Source organism: Varanus komodoensis, unplaced genomic scaffold, assembly GCF_004798865.1.
Source record: "Varanus komodoensis strain SLA01 unplaced genomic scaffold, ASM479886v1 scaffold14_1, whole genome shotgun sequence".
In the NCBI taxonomy this organism is placed as follows: Eukaryota; Metazoa; Chordata; class Lepidosauria; order Squamata; family Varanidae; genus Varanus; species Varanus komodoensis.
In genome coordinates, this window is record NW_025335438.1 from 16,295,909 (window position 1) to 16,313,535 (window position 17,627).

The following is a 17,627-nucleotide window of genomic DNA, read 5'->3' on the forward strand; positions in this document are numbered from 1 at the left end:
AACCTTTGTCTCCTACGAAGCGCTCCTGACCATGGAAAAAAGTCAGTCAGTGGCAACAGGTTATGCTGGTAGTCCTAGACCTAAGGTTACCCAGTCTCCTTTCCCTTCCTGCCTTCCACTACTTCCATGCATGCAAAGCAGAAATGAGCTTCCCAGAAGAGTACACAGAGGCCGTGTGGGCCTGCAGCATCTGGAGAACTGGGTAATGGTGAAGATTCCTCATCCTGGTCCTAGAGAATATAACCACAGAAGATGTTGCCAGCTCCAAATGTAAACCTCACTTTCAGTTGCACTTTTAGTTTTGCTGCACTACCATTTACACCCTGGCAGCCTGGCTTATCTCTCTGATGCAGTAAACCTATGGCTCAAACCTGTAAGACAGAGATTATATGATCAAAAGCAAAAATTTAAATTTAAAAAAATCCCATGCACACAGGAAAATAATTCAGGAAGACTGGTTCTACTGTGACCTTTATCTTAACACAGTAATTTCCCATATGCAAGAATGCTTTTATGCCATCCCTAACTTCAAGACTGCAGTAGTACAATCAAGACAGATTACTGCTTCGGCAATAACTAAGCAAACAACAACAACAAAACAAAAAGCAAAATCAAAAGCCAGCAAAACTTCTCTGCACAACCATATATGATATTTTGTTTAAAAATACTGAATAGCATAGAAAGTATCTCACCAGCTGCCGTGCTTTCCAGTCTCTTTTGTGCCAGTCTATACAGCAAGCAGTTTCTCAACACAAGGTGATGCTCTGAATTTGAAAGATGTTTCCTATGAAGACACTCAGGCAGCACTCCTTAGCAGGCATTATTGGGATTTTTCCTGTTGTGCCTAGAGCAAGTAGTAGCAGAAGATGAAGACAGTCGGATAAACAGGACCACAATCTTCGAACCTATTATTTCTGTAAATGGTATAACATTTATCACAGCTCTCATCAAAACTATTTGCTTCAGTAACAATAGATATCTTAGACATCTTGTGAATACATGGGTAGAACTTGAAGTATGAAGGTATTCTTATTTGGGCTGTTTTTCATTAAACATGAATTGGCCATTAAAGAAAAGGAAGCTTCTCATTTAGTTTAGTCATTTCTGAAAAATCGCTTTGATGCTTTTTAATTAAGCCCAGCCAAATAAAAATCTATATCATGCATGTAAGCATTTTTATATACCAGTTCAGCTCGTTACCTTTCAACAGTACTGATTAGATAGGTGGACAACAGTCCCTCAAAAGGAGAAGAAAGATTATTACTTCCAAAAGCTCCTATATTCAGCTGATATAAAGGCACTGAGAAACACGACAATAAATGAGCAGATCATGTTTGGTTTTTTAAAATGCAATCAAATCATTTGGTCCAAGCATTCCAAATGCGGTACAAAAATCTCTTTTCATAGGCAAAACAGCAAGTGCTGTATAAGCCACTGAAAGCTTACGACAGGCTTGTGACAAGAAATGGAGCTGCTGGTGGATATGTGATTTAATCCCAAAATGCGAACGCCAGCTGCTGTGTGAAGACCTCTGAGGTAAGGCCCATACCTGCTTCAAGCTACAATGGTAGCTTTAATGCACGGTCTGATAATAGTTGCAGCCACAAAGAGCACATCTTCCTAATAATGTTTCTCATTCTGAAGACTGTAAAAGAATCTTTGTAAATGTGGTTTAGTTTGCTCAGATTCTTTTCGGCTAGTAGAATATGTCACAGAAAGAAATTTCCTGGCAGATAACATGGGCATCTTAATTTTTGCATTCATACAAAGAAAATGTTAGAATTTTCTTGACATACTTCAAATGGCTGTGCATTTTACTTTTGTACTGTTCACACATAATTCATGTGACATACTTTGGCCAACTGAAGGCCAGACTGGGGAAAGTCTCCTGGGATAGGTTACTGGAAGGTAAGCGAGTTGAGGAGGGGTAGATAGCACTCAAAAGGGAGGTTTTGGAGGCGCACGCCTTGACGATACCTCTAGTCAGTAAGGTGGGGAGGCGGAGGAGAGTGCCACCATGGATGCGAAAGGAGGTGGTTAGAGGGATTAGATGAAAAAGGAACCTCCGTAGGAAATGGGTACTGGGGGAAATAGACAAAAGGGTATACCAGGAGGAGGAGGCCCGTTGCAGAAGGATTCTTCGCAAGGCTAAGGCGGATTACGAGCTGAGACTTGCCAAGAATATCCAGAGCAACAAAAAGGGCTTCTTTCAGCATATAAATAGGAAAAGGAAGGGGAGACAAGTTGTGGGACTACTAAATAAGGAGGAAGGAGATCCAGTGACTGATATGAGGGAACAGGCACAGATGCTAAATGACTATTTTGCCTCTGTGTTCTCCCCAAAGCAGGACGGGGGATATCTGCATAGGAGATTAGATGAGGCTGGGGACTTAGAGTCACCCCCCTTGGTCGAGGGGCTCCTCAGGGCACTGGACATTACAAAGGCGCCAGGCCCTGACAGGTTACACCCAAGAATACTTAGAGAGTTGGCAGGGGTTCTCTCACGCCCGCTGGCCTCCATTTTTGAGGCCTCGTGGAGAACGGGTGAAGTTCCAGAGGACTGGAGGGTGGCATCAGTGGTCCCAATTTTCAAAAAGGGTAGTAGAAAGGACATGGGGAATTATAGACCGGTTAGCCTTACATCCATTGTAGGAAAAACAATGGAAAGGCTCATAATAGAGAGAGATCTAGTGATGCTAGATAGGGAAGGGAGGCTGACAGCCACACAACACGGCTTCTGCAAAAACAGGTCCTGCCAGACAAACCTTGTGGAATTCTATGACAAGGTTTCGAGATGGCTAGATGGAGGGGATGCAGTGGATGTGGTATACCTGGATTTCAGCAAGGCCTTTGACAAAGTGCCCCATGATATCCTGATGGAGAAACTGAGGAGTTTTGGGATACACCAAAGCACTGTCTGGTGGATTAGGGCATGGCTGACTGACCGAAAGCAGAAGGTAACCATTAGCGGGGAATCATCAGGATGGTGGCCAGTAACAAGCGGGGTCCCCCAGGGCTCTGTCCTGGGGCCGATCCTGTTTAATCTTTTCATTAATGACATGGAAGAAGGGGTGAACAGTCTGCTGATCAAATTCGCAGATGACACTAAAACTGGAGCAGTGGCCACAACTGAGGAGCAGGTACTCCAGATCCAAAAGGATCTGGACAGACTATGGAAGTGGGCAGGAGACAACAGGATGGCGTTCAATGTGGATAAGTGCAAGGTCTCGCGCTTGGGGCATTGGAATAGGTGTCATAAGTACAGGTTAGGTGACAAGTGGCTGGAGAGCAGCATTTGTGAAAGGGACCTCAGGGTACTGGTTGACTGCAGGCTAAACATGAGTCAGCAGTGTGATGCAGTGGTCAAGAGGGTGAACGCCACCCTTGGTTGCATAGCCAGAAGTGTGGCTTCTAGATCAAGAGAGGTATTACTACCACTCTACATGACTCTGGTGCGCCCGCAACTGGAGTATTGTGTTCAGTTTTGGGCCCCTCATTACAGAAAGGATATAGCCAGGTTGGAGTCAGTGCAGCATAGGGCCACAAGGTTGGTGGCTGGCTTGCAGGAGATGCAGTATGAGGCGAGACTGGGTCTCTTCAGCCTGGAGAAGAGGAGACTCAGAGGGGATATGTTGGCGACATACAAGTATGTGAGGGGATGTCACATGGAGATGGGTAGAGACCTTTTCTCCCCTGCAGAGTAAGGCAGGACATGCTCCAATGCAGCAAAGCTCAGGGAGCCAAGGTTCCATTTGGATGCCAGGAAGCACTTCCTGACAGTCAGGACCCCGAGGGTGTGGAATGGGCTTCTATGGGAGGTGGTTGAGGCCCCAGCAGTGCGGGTGTTCAAGGATAGGTTGGACGTCCACATGGTGGTCATGTCGTGAGCGGAGCCAGCTGGTGCCGGAGGTCAGACTAGATGGCCCGGGAGACCCCTTCTGACTCGCTCTGTTTCTATGTTTCTACTTTTGTTCCCAGCCAATCCTTTTCAAAGGTTCCTAAAGAAAGAAGAAACTCTGTTATGACACCCATGGTTGTTCAGTGGGGAAGGGGGAATAACTCAGTGACAGGACTTGTGCATTGCATGAAGATCCTATATTTAATTAAGAGGTGCTGACAAAGGAAAGAAGACTGGAATGATACATCGGGCTGTATCCAGAGTTACTCTAATTTAAGTCAATTTCATTTCATTGGCTCTATTTAAGTAGGGTCAACACTTTCTACAATCCATTGTTGTATACTGCAAGTTGATGAATGGAATATATAAATATACATACATTTTATATATAAGTTTCCAAGTTCAATCTGCAACAACTTTAGTTGTCTATCCTAGCAGTGATAGGAAATACTTCTGTCTGATGGGACTGGCTAAAGCACTGAAGGAGCCTCTGACTGGAGAATTCAGTGGAAGAGCAAACATAGAAACAAAGAAACATAGAAACAGAGCGAGTCAGAAGGGGTCTCCCGGGCCATCTAGTCTGACCTCCGGCACCAGTTGGCTCCGCTCACGACATGCCCACCATGTGCATGTCCTAGCATATACTTTGCATACAGAAGGTCCCAGATTTGATGCCTGGCATCTCCAGGTGGGACTGCAAAAGTTTCTACCTGAAACATCACAATACCATTCTTAGTCCTTATTGACAATACTGGACTAGATGTACCAATGGACCAGCATAAGGCACTTTGCTATGTCCCTATATCTGTTCAATCTACATCTTGTGTGCTGCAGGTGGCACTACAAGCACATGGCGCTCCTGTGATGGTTGGGTGTAAATCTCCTAACCAAATAACCTCACTATTGGCTACCCAGACCAAGGCTGAAGGTAGCTGAAGGCCAAAAAAGCTGAAGGATCACAAGTTGTCCAGTTTAAGGTATGCAGTGATAATCCCATGCTTTTCTTGCATACCTTTGGACTACCAACTGTTCCATCTTTAACTCTGGAATTTCAATAATCCCAAACTCTGGGAAGCCCATCATCCTAATCTTGCTATTTGAGAACATCAGTTCTGTTTGCTTTAGCTAGTTTGCTCATCTGACATCACCTGACCTCTCTTTACTTTGTTGTATACATTTTAGCACCTGTGAAAGTGTTCAGTGCTAAGTTCTCAAAACAACTCAAGGTTAGTTTGGGACAAATTTATGAGGCTAGATTGATTTCTTATCCTAAGGAGAAACTACAGAAAAGGTTTATAATTCACTGTTCAGCCTTACAGATAAGCACTAATACTGATTTAATAATTAACAGGAACATACAGAAGCTACTGATAGAGTACTTTTATATGATAAATAGAATTAGCATACTAATAAAAGATAGAGAAATATTGTAAAATTCAACTGTGACTAGACAGCTACAGGGCTCTTTAACCATCCAGTGGAAGTCTGACAGTTTGTTCTAAAATGGATCTGAACAGCTCCTGCTCTGCAACTGAACCAGGAGAGAGATTGCTATTCTTGGAAGAAATGAAGTAATTTGACAAAACAGAAAAGGTGTGGGAGATGCTGGCCTTGCATCTCTTTGGAAACAGAAGCTCTTTGCCAGTGGACATTATGACAAAGAGGATCAGCAAATAGAAAATACACTGTCAGTTCAGGGAGACAGGCAGGCTGAGTCACTATTCTTTTTAAGTATACATGCTACTGTTATACAGATAGAACTGAAATGAACAGTGAACTTAGACTTAAATACATCCCATATTACATCATAAATGCATTTATAGTTACCTATCTCTATTCAAGTAAATAGAATTATATGAATCCCACTGTGTGTTTAACTCACGAAGCCTACTCAGTTGCCACTCCTACACCAAACTGACAACATAAATCAACGAGAACTCTCACAAATGTCAACACAGAAGTCAAAATATGCAATGAATATGTTTCTTATAACAGCCCTCAAGTTGCCCTGACTACATATAATTAATGATGTACCATATAGTGAATTTAAGGCTTTCTATGTTGTTAACGTGGGACTGCAGGTGGCGCAGCGGTTTAAACCACTGTGCTGCTGGGCTGGTTGATCGAAAGATCGGCGGTTTGAATCTGCACAATGGGTGAGTTCCCGTTGCTCCGTCCCAGCTCCTGCCAACCTTGCAGTTCAAAAGCATGCAAATGCAAGTAGATAAAAAGGTACCACTTCAGTGGGCAGGTAACAGTGTTCCGTGCACTTTGGTGTTTAGTCATGCCGGCCACATGACCAGGGAGACTGTCTGCGGACAAACGCTGGCTCTCTTGGCTAGGAAACGGAGATGAGCACTGCCCCCTAGAGTCAGGCATGACTGGACGTAACATCAAGCGGAAACCTTTACCTTTACATGTTGTTAACATATGCTTTACATGTATGGTCAACTTACTACTCCTGTAGAAATCTTTGCCTCTGAATTCTGTATGGTGGAAAACCCTACTACAGTTTATCCAATATAAGGAATCTGTATGGTGCACATTTTCTAAAACTGCATTCTCCAGTGAAAGGGCACGATACTGGGAGGCAGGGCAGGGCAGGGCATGAAGTAAACATATTTCCATTACCTATGAAAATCAAGTCAAAAATCTTGAACTGACAGTGTATTTCTACAGGCTGACTTGTCTGGCCGCAGTATAGTTAATAGGACAGACTTATTCCTAGCTATTCCATTAAGGGAGACCCCAAACCCTAACAAATGTAGGCAAAAAGTTTTTTAAATTTATTTATTTATGTATTTGGAATTTTTGTATGCCGTCCCATTCGCATAAGCCTCAGGACAGCTTCCAACATTATAAACAAATACATATATATAAATACATACATATATAAAATCTAGAAACATCCTGGCACAAAATTATAAAACCAATAAATAAAATCAGTGATTGTTAAAATTTCGTTTAAATAAAAAGGTCTTGGCCTGGTGCCGAAAAACAAATAATGAAGGCGTCAGGCGGACCTCCCTGGGGAGTGCATTGCATAAGTGGGACGCCACCGCAGAAAAAGCCCTCCTCTGGGTATTCACCCTCCTAATAACTTTCACGAAGGGTTCCTGGAGAAGGGCCTCTGTCGCCGATCTCAAAGGGTGGGAGGGCAAATATGGATGCAGGCGTTCTTTAGATATCCAGGTCCCAAGCCGTTAAGGGCTTTATAGGTGATAACCAGCACCCTGAATTGGGCCCAGACTTCAATGGGGAGCCAGTGAAGCTGAGAGAGGACTGAGGTTATATGAGAACAATGTCCAGTCCCCGTCAGCAACCTGGCTGCTCTATTTTGCACCAATTGAAGTATCGGGACTGTCTTCAAGGGCAGCCCCACGTAGAGTGCTTTACAGAAGTCCATTCAGGAAGTAACCAATGCGTGTGTCACTGTCACCAGGCAATCGTCCTCCAGGTAGGGAGGCAGCTGATGGATCAGCCAAAGCTGAAGGAGAGCATTTCTCGCCAACGCAGTCACTTGAGCTTCCAAAGATAGCTCTGGGTCGAGGAGCACTCCCAAGCTACGGACCCTGTCCTTTAGAGGGAGTGCAACCCCATTCAGGACAAGGTCCAAGTCACCTACCCCGGAGCCCGAACCACCCACCAATAGGACCTCTGTCTTGTCTGGATTGAGCTTCAGGTTATTAGCCCTCATCCAGCCCATTACCTCAGACAGGCACCAGTTCAGTACAGCCACTGCCTCACTTGGATCGGGTGAAAAAGAGAGGTAGAGCTGGATATCATCAGCGTACTGATGATTCCGCAGCCCACACCTCCTGATGACCTCTCGCAGAAGTTTCATGTAGATGTTAAATAGCAAGGGGGACAAGATGGAACCCTGCAGAACTCCATGGCATAGCTGCCATGGCACAGAGCCATAGTCCCCCAGCACCATCTTCAGGAATTGGTCATTGAGATAGGAGCAGAACCACTGCAAAGCAGTGCTTCCTACTCCCAATCCTGCCAGCCTATCCAGAAGGATACCATGGTCAATGGTATCGAAAGCCGCTGAGACGTCCAGGAGGACCAACAGGGATGCACTCCCCCTGTCTCTCTCCCTGCACAGGTCATCATACAGGGCGACCAAGGCAGATTCAGTACCATACCCGGGTCTGAAGCCGGACTGAAATGGGTCCAGATAATCAGTCTCTGGAGTGTTTGGAGTTGTCCTACCACCACCCGCTCTAACACCTTGCCCAGAAATGGGATATTGGCCACCGGTCTATAATTGGTGGCCATCTCTGGATCCAGGGAAGCCTTCTTTAGGACTGGCCGGACTACCGCCTCCTTTAGAGGCGCAGGTACCCGGGGGTCCCTCAGAATGGCATTGAGAACCTCCAGGATCCAGGTCCCAATCCTGTGTTTGGCTTTGTTAAGTAGCCAAGACAGGAAAGGGTCCAGTAAACAGGTGGTGGGACGTACTTGTCGAAGCATCCTGTCCACATCATCAGGCCGCAATAACTGGAACTCATCCAATAATGTTGGACCAGACGGCAACATTGGCACCTCCCCTGAGGGCTCTGAATCACTAGTGGAGTCCAGCTCGTGACGAATCTGAGTGATTTTCTCCTTAAAATGCTTGGCAAAGTCATCACAGCGGGCCATCGAGGGTGGTACGGGATCTTTCTTAGGGCCTGGATGTACCAGCCCCTGTACCACCCAAAAGAGCTCCGCTGGATGGCATTGTGAGGAGGCAATGGAAGCGAAGAAGATTTTCTTTTTTGCCGCCCTTACCGCCACAGCATAGGCTTGATAGTGAGCTCTCAAGTGTGTTTGGTCAGATTCATCCCGTGATTTCCTCCATCTGCGCTCTAGACATCTCCCAACCCGCTTCATCGCCTGTAGTTCAGGTGCATACCAGGGGGATGAACGGGCTCTGCCAGGTGGGAGAGGATGCTTAGGAGCGATCGTGTCAATAGCCCTGGTCATTTCTCCATTCCACAGTTCGACCAGAGCATCAACAGGATCACCAGCCTTGTCAACCAGAAACTCCCCCAGAGCCTTCAGGAATCCATCCGCACCCATCCGGCTCCAGGGGCGGACCAACACAATCGGGTCCACACCCTTACAAAGGGAAAGGCCGCTCTCGAGCTCAAACCTCACGAGGAAGTGATCTGACCATGACAGGGGAGTCAAACACAAATTCCTCACCCTCAGATCCCCCTCTTCCTGCCCCGTCGAGAAAACTAGGTCCAGCGTGTGTCCATGTTCATGGGTTGGGCCAATGACATGTTGAGACAGCCCCATGGTCGTCATGGAGGCCATGAAGTCCTGAGCCGCCCTGGTCAGAACAGTCTCGGCATGGAGACTGAAGTCCCCCAGGACCAGCATCCTGGGATTCTTCAACACCAGGTCCAAGACGATCTTCGTGAGCTCAGGCAAGACGTCTGTTGGGCAGAAGGGTGCACGGTACACAAACAGAATCCCCAATCTGTCTCGGTCGCCCAACACCAAATAGAGGCACTCTAGACCCGGCCTCGAGAGAACGGGAAGCCCTGTGAGGGAGATGGAAGCTCGGTAAACTAAAGCAACCCCCCTCCCCTCCAGGTGTGGTCAGTGCTGAACCAGATACCCAAGCGGGCATAGTTGAGAGAGGGAGACATCCCCCCCTCCCCCCCAGGTCTCTGTTATGCAAGCCAGGTCGGCCCCCTCATCCACAATCAAGTCATGGATGAGGGATGATTTATTATGGGCCAACCTGGCATTAAGCAACAGCACCGACAGGCCAGGGGGGCAGTTGATAAGCCTACCTGGAACCCTCCAGCTGAGGGAATAACCAGAAGGAGGAACAGGTGTTAACCATCTTTCCCTCCTTCTTCTACGCCAACTTGTTAAACCCCCAACACCATAACGACCATTGCCCGTGACCACCCCAATGGCAGCGCCCACGCACTCCCCAGGCAACCTCATAGCATTGGCCAGGAATGAATCCATTAAAAAGTTAAGTTAAAATACAAATTAAAATTGCACTAAAACCCTTAAAAACTCCCCACCAACCACCCAATACAAATCCCAACCAACTAGCAAAGTCTCTGGCCAGCCCAGCCCCTGCACAGCCCCAATCAGCGACAATGCCCTTAGGCCGTTGCCCCTTGGCCACCGACCTGAGGCTGCCAGCCTGAGGCTGCCAGCTCCAGCTGCATCCGGCGAGTTATGCTGGTGGCTCGTCCCCGCGCCCTGTCCCCAATCTGGTGCAGCTGCCACCCATGCCGGCGGGATAGGGGGGCAAGGGTGGCCACGGAGAACTCACCGGCAAAATGGTGCCGGCGGGTGTTGTTTGATCCGCAGTACGGCTGCGGCATCCTCCGGCCCCAGGTCCCACGATGGCCACTGTCGGCAGCATCAGCAGAGCCCCGGTCCAGTCCAGCAGTCAGCCTTGCGGTGGTCGGCGGCGGCAGGTGGTGATGGAGGGGGGTCCAGTTCCAGCTCCAGCTGTTAACAGCATTAACAGCTGTTAATGCTGCTAGTTGACTAGTCAGGGTTGACTGTGAATGCACAATATCATGCACATTCTGCTCCAACTAGTCCCAGCTAGAAACTACGCACACCATCTAGAGCTAGCTTGGAAGTGTTGGAAGGGAAAGAAAGCACTGGTGCATGGAAGAAGGACAGAAGATATTTACCAAGTTGTCTGTGATTCCATCTCCCATCCCTATTGAGTAAGGGCAAAAAATAGGATTGACTGGCTGAAATCACTGCTAAAACTCCCCTGGCAGTTGAGAATATAATACCTAGCAACAGGTAAGGGAAACCACAACTGTAAAAGACTGTGCAAAACTATGGAAAATGAAGTCTGTTATGTGAAACCTTCTCTCATATACCATACAGTCTTACTAAACTTACAAAACTTTTCTTACCACTTGCTAAATATCTGATAATCACAATACAATCTGATAAAGAGTATTATAGTTCATAGAATTGCAACTCACCTGGATTTAAACCCCTTGAAGGGACTTATCCAACCAAAATATCTCATTCTACTCTAATTTATTACTGGAGAATCTGCATACATGTCTGGCAATTTCATTTTTTAAAATATAAACCATATAACAAACTAAGCAAGGATGGATGAGCCAGAAATACACTCCACCCACTGACTCACTCCACATATTCCAAGATATAGGCAAAAGGATTCCTTAAGCCCAAGCTGCAGATGCTTTGGCAGAGTGCCTGCTTTCTGCACCTCCACTGTTCACTCCCCATTTGCATGTTTCTTGGCTTGAACACAGGAGTTAGCAGCTGTGATGCACAAGGTGAAACCTCCAGCAACACATCTGTTATATTTCACATGGGAAAGTTAGGGTTGAGGAATCTTTCACATGCAACTCAGTTTGCATGGAGGCTCATGAGGCTACAGATAACAATGCTAGAGGGAAAGCTAAATCCTTAGGCTTCAAAATCCTCATTTCTAATCTATTGGTATTTTATCCATGCCAACATTGTAATAAAGTGCTACTAGCAAACATAGCAGCAAGTTAGTAAAAACGTTTTAATATAAAAGAATGCCACTGCTTCGTAAAAATCAAAACAAAAAGAGGATTCCCAACTTAAAGATTTATTGTCACCTCACAATCCCCACTTTTTAATTCTTACTTCTTTTTAAACATTTTACCCACTTAAAATTTGGATAAATTATTTCCAATTATTAAAATAGTTTTGATATCATCACAAACCTGAAACAATCCTTTCATTTTTCTCTACATTTTCACAGTTGACATCAGAGAAGGCATCCTGGTATAAATATAGTGGAGGTGACCAATAAACAAAGAGAACAGCACAGAAATCTATCTGAATAAGTGTAGGGGGGAAATCCAGACTATGCCAATAGTGCAGATGCTACGTGCAGCTAGATTGTTCCTTAAAACATTATTGCCCTAAACACACATGAGAACTGGGATGCAGTCAGCAGTCATAATCCCATTCCTTTCCCTACATATTTTCAGTCAAATGTATGACAGCAATACAATGTACCAACATAACAATAATACAAATGCATCTGCAGCATAGGCATTCTATTAAATAGGGTACTATAAAGATGGTTACTCAAACTCACATAACTTGATGGAAGCCACTAGGGCTTGCACTGTTATCTATCCTTGATTCACCCCACTTTTTTAAATCTCACAGTTGCCATTCCCCTCTGTATTTCGCAATAATGTTGGTAACAGTATGAGCGCTATAATGCTATAGTAACAGTATAATTAAGACTGCCCACTAATCAAGTAAATTACGTAGAATTCCACTCTGAGCAGAAGCCCATCTTCTGGAATGCATACACTAGTATAAAGACATGTGTTTCTATTCTTCAAAGTTCCTGACCAATCTTCCCTTCTTTTATTTTTCCCCCAAAAGTGAAAACTACCATGTGATGGGCTTTCCTTGCTTTCTAATGTCACATCCTCATTCAGTGGGTCAGAAATCAGTGAAAGCATACTGAGAAACACTGGAATTAGACAAGTGCCATGTGATCTTTCCCTTTCATTAACCAACATTGCTCTTCTAGTCGAAAAGATCCCCTCTTGGATACACACCTTAATGTGGTAAGGGGAAAGACCAAATTTGAGAAGAATTGAATCCATAAAGGAAGCTACAGCCCTGCACTTGGAAGAGCTGAATAGAGCTGTCATGGACCAGACATTTTGGAGGGCTTTCATTCAAAGGGTTGCCTTAAGTTGGAAACAAATTGACTGCACATACCAACAGTAGAAAAGGAACCATGATGGGCACATAGGATTTCTAGTACACCTATAACATTTTCAAGGTCAAAATTTGGCTTTCAAAAGATGCACAAAAAAGCCTATTGAAAAGCTCCCTTTTTTTGCTGATAGTAGCCCTAATTTATCAGTAATTTGTGCCATTTTAGTGGGGAGAAGACAAAATGGAAGCAAGCAGGTGGATGTACCTTGCCTTATCACAAGATACTGATTCCAATTCCTGAAGCACTGTCTAGCAATCTTTTGCCCTGACCTAATTCTGGTTTCACAAAGTTCACTGTAGCACATTGTGGCAGGAAATGTTTAGGCATGCATAGTCCAATGTCCATCCCACTGAAAGCAATGCAATGCAGATGGGCATCCCATCCTACTAGGTACCTTCATCCATAATGTATCACTTTCCAAAAAAGGTGCATCCACATTCATCTTATGCTGTAACTAATCCATCATAAGGTACTATCAGCCCACATTTGCCTTATCAGTGCTGAACGTCATCATGTCCTATAGCTTTTTGAAAGCCTTGAAGTATTATAATAGAAGGTAATGACATTTGTACAGAAAATGCACACATCACATGTTTAGTCACCTTGTAGTCATTATTCCAGTTTAGCATTTTTGTACCCCTTGCGTATGAATGTGTATTTGACATCCAGCTCTCTTGGAACATGCTTGTGTCTTCTACAGTTTCACTTAATATGAAACAGGTTTTATGTAACTAAGTTCTACAACAGCAGATGGAGAAAGTTTTCCCATCACTCTCCCACATACTGCAGAAACCACAAGGATGTTATTTAGTGCTTCTATACAGATCTTGCTAAGAAAAAGAAAATACTAACACAAAGTGGGAACAAGCAATAGTTAAGCAAAAAGTATAAATGAAAATTTAACCATCAGTAAACAAAAATATTGTATCTATAACGCAAACAGAAGAAGCGTAGGGCCACAAGGTTGGTGGCCAGTTTGCAGGGGATGGGGTATGAGGCAAGACTGAGGAAACTGGGTCTCTTCAGCCTAAAGAAGAGGAGACTCAGAGGGGATATGTTGGCGACATACAGGTATGTGAGGGGATGTCACATGGAAGTGGTTAGAGACCTGTTCTCCCCTGCAGAGGAAGGCAGGACGTGCTCCAATGGAGCAAAGCTCAGGGAGCCAAGGTTCCATTTGGATGCCAGGAAGCACTTCCTGACAGTCAGGACCCCGAGGGTGTGGAATGGGCTTCCACGAGAGGTCGTTGAGGCCCCATCGGTGTGGATGTTCAAGGATAGGCTAGACATGCACATGTTGAGCATGTCATGAGCAGATCCAGCTGGAGTTGGGGGCAAACTAGATGGCCTGGGAGATCCCTTCTGACTCGCTCTGTTTCTATGTTTCTATCTCAATATAAATAAAAATACATGATTCTTTATAATACATTCAGACACCACTGAAAATAACTATTCTCTAATTACTTCTAGTATTAATATTAACTTCATAGAAACATTTCACATGTCTTTGTAGACTCTATAAAGATACCTAAAATGTTATTACAAGGTTACTTTAGAGGCTTCAGACACTGAAGACCTGCAGTTTTCTTTCTTTCCTAACAGCAGATAGACTATCTGTACATCCAGTGGTGGTACTCTGGTACCAGGCTCAGTTTCCAAAGCAGATATGGTTGGCCACCAGTAGGACAATATGTCTGACTATCTAATGTATTTTCTGCTGTTGGGTGTGTGTATGGGGGAATTGGCAATTGCACAAACTCTTGGAGAAGTGGGAAAACAGAAGATGAATGCACACAGAAACACAGAATGTCTGTCAGTACTCGATAACTTGCAGTGCAACGTGTGTATTCGAATACAGAACTAGTCAAGATGCATACATTAGACTGCCACATGTCATCAGTCCGTGCAATTGCTTTTTCAGGGAGAGGGAGAAATGATAGAACCCACATGTGCAGTTGTTTGGAAAAACAAGGATATCTGAAACACATTGTAGACTTTCCATGGAAATCTGAGAGTACAGGAAGGCAAAGTGGAAAATTCCATTGAAACTGAAGGGGCAGGTTGCACAGAGCCCTAGACAGACTGAATTAACACAGTAAAGTGTGTCTATACACAATGATTTTCAGAACTCTAGAAGGAAACCTAGAAAATATGAGAATGTAATTACTGTTACTAAGGAGAAGGCAAGGGAAGAAAATGAAGTTTAAATACTAAAATGTCACCCACCAAAAAGTGCTAGAAAATAGAACGTGGGCCTAAGCGAAAAGTCAGGTTGCTGAGCTGTAACTGTTGTTCTTCAACTGTTGTGCATTGCTTCTAATTTCTTGTGGTTTATACACTGTCCTAGGGAGTGGGTGATATGCGCAGAGTGCAACAGTTCTGTCTTGGACAGTGCAATGAGGAGCTAGTTGTCACAGTATCATCAGTCCTGTACAGGGCAGGGCAGGGCAGGGCAGGTGCGAGCAGACTACCATCATACATTTAGCGAAGACCCTGGGGGTCATTAAGAGACTTAATGAAAGTACTGAGAACTGGAACGTCTCTTCTCTGATTTGAAGGCATAAGAAATGTTTATAGTTATGGTAACTTGACATCTTTTTGGCCAGCTGAGGCAAACCAGTCTCTTTCCTGCTGAAGGGGTAGGATATTCTGAAGGGTGACCATCCTGAACTTCTTTGGTATGATGCTTCTGAGATTTAGGATTGGTCTGTGCATTAAAAAGACCTTCCCTTTTGAAGGAAAAGTCCTCAATGCAGGAGTGGGTTTCCTGTGGTAGTCCCAAAGAGCACAACCAGGCATGCCTACAAATGGCTGCAGAAATATCATGGCCTTGGTGCCACAGTCCATGTGGTACCATGATGCAGCAGTCTCCTAATAGGCAATCTTGGAGACCTCCACTGGGAACACCCAGACCAGTTTGCAGTAGACCTCAAGGAGATGCTCGCAAAAGAACACCTAGTATCAAGCCATGGTGCCCTCATAGTTGGCAACCCTAGGCCCAAGTCCTGAAGCCATACAGATGTGCCACACCATCCTGTCCAGGCGGCAGCCCATCCAGTCTACCAGCACAAGTGTTCCCACTGGGATCAGCCCTGGACAGTCTCTATAGTGAAAGAGTTTGTCCCTTTACTATCTCCCTCTCTGTTCACATCTGTGTTTGACAACAGTAACCAAATATGCAACTGGACAAGACACAGATACCAGTTCTGTCCATGCAGATCACAGGAGATAGACTCTAAATCCTAAATTTCTTGATGTTTTAATTTTCCCTTTTAATCTCTAACTCTTTTCCCCCATCCCTTTGTGCAGAAAATGTGAGGGAGTCAGAAGCTAGAATAAACAAACTTGACAGAAAATTTATTTATTATGTTTCATGGTGATGCCTCTGATATACTAATGATTCCCCAGTGTTCAAGAAATCCTACTTATGCCCAGGGAAATGCATAATCTAAAGGAGAGTCGTGCAAGCAAACTAAAGTTCGTGGGGGGAGGCAGGCGGGAGAAGAGTTCTATTTTACATAGCTCTACATGCTCTGGAGGCACTAAGAAGCAGTGCATTTTTAAAAGAGAAATATGGAAGGAAAAGAGTTATCAGACACAGATGGCGGAAAACAGTCACACACAGTCTGTTAGAGGTATTTCCTGGTTGGTGCAGGCACAAGTTTGCTGGAGGGTAGGACTCTACTAATGCAAGCAGAGGGGCTAGACAACAACGAATCCAACTGACAGGAAAAGGCAGAATCTGAGCGACTGGAGCATGTTTATATCTGGGTCAGGGAAGGCACCATGACTGCACCATTACCACTAGCCCATCCAAAAATAAGAGAGAGCAACAAAAGCTCATTCTAATTTGTGGGATGATTTGCTGTGTTAGACAGTGCTTCTCCACCCAGAGATGGGAACTTTGAGGCCTGGGGCTCAAATCCAGCCCTCCTCACTTTCCAGAAGATGCTGCCCTTTTCTCCCGAATTACCCATCACTGGGCCATCTCTTCATTCTGTAGGTTTGAAATGTCTCTCCCAGGGCATAGTTACTCTCAGTACCAGTTTGAACCTGTAATACTAGTGTTTTTGTACTTGTGGCCCCTTCCCTCTTTCCCTTGGGCTGCAAGAGGTTCCCATCCCTGCTGATGAATATTGTGTTACTACATATAACATTGCCATGAAGTGCCAAAACCTATCACACCCAATACAAACACCATTCACTGTTGACAAATGAAAGAATATAAATATACACAAAGTTTGCTTGTTTGTTTATGGGCTTGTACTTCAACAGTATGAAAATCTTGTTATCCTTAAGGATAATCAATCTGCCAATGAAAAACAAACAAGAACAGAATTATGCAGGTGATATAGTTTGGGGTGTTAGCAGTCACTGAGGAAAAATTAGTTTTTAACCATGACATATATTTTAAGTGCTTTCTGTAAGTAGCTAATCAGAGTAAATTTTAATTGCTCTGAATGTTTGGGGGGAAACAATTTTCATGACTGAAGCCAAAATGTTTACCTGGAACACAACATTATGTTTGTGTATAATGAGAAGACATCCTTAATTTGTTTGACAACTTCCTTTTCCATAACCTTCATAAGCTGAAGGGCTTGCTAACTCCAGCATAAGAAATAACTTCTTATTTTACAACAAGGCCTGAATGAGGTTGGTATCTAACAAAATACTAAACATTTCAGAAGTGCACAATTCTTCTAACCAAGACCTCTGAATTTGTGGTGCTGTTGTCTTCCCGCAGATCTTCCACCTGCCCCTGGTCTGGTTCCAGATTACATTGGCAACTTCCCTTGCAGAAAATGCCTGAAATTCTCAAAACTGAAGTCCTATCACTACTTATGTAACATATTCTACCTTTTTCTGGAGGGTGTGATACAAGATCTGGTCATTCCAAAGATGAATGCTCTAATTGCCAATGTAACATCTAAGGCATGCTTATTTTCTGAGTCTGAGAAGCTACAAGACAGCCAACTTAATAGAAGAGGG

The 17,627-nt window shown here is 44.5% G+C and overlaps 1 protein-coding gene across 9 annotated transcripts in view; it reads right to left on the reverse strand.

Moving 5' to 3' along the window:
• The window catches only part of FAM110B (family with sequence similarity 110 member B), a 100,624-nt gene that overhangs the window by 71,792 nt on the left and 11,205 nt on the right, over nucleotides 1-17,627 (reverse strand). For 2 of the 9 annotated variants that reach the window (XR_006414104.1, XM_044424209.1), the window contains exons 1-2: nucleotides 10,191-10,389; nucleotides 693-844 (exon numbers count right to left, since the gene is read on the reverse strand). The exons of 2 other annotated variants lie outside the window; for them this stretch is intronic. The gene's annotated coding sequence lies outside the window, so the exon portion shown is untranslated. Of the gene's footprint in view, nucleotides 1-692; nucleotides 845-3,683; nucleotides 3,746-3,848; nucleotides 3,999-9,091; nucleotides 9,145-9,194; nucleotides 9,328-10,190; nucleotides 10,390-17,627 lie in introns of those variants that run through there. 5 more of the 9 variants (XM_044424212.1, XM_044424211.1, XR_006414105.1 and 2 more) reach the window with 5 other exon arrangements.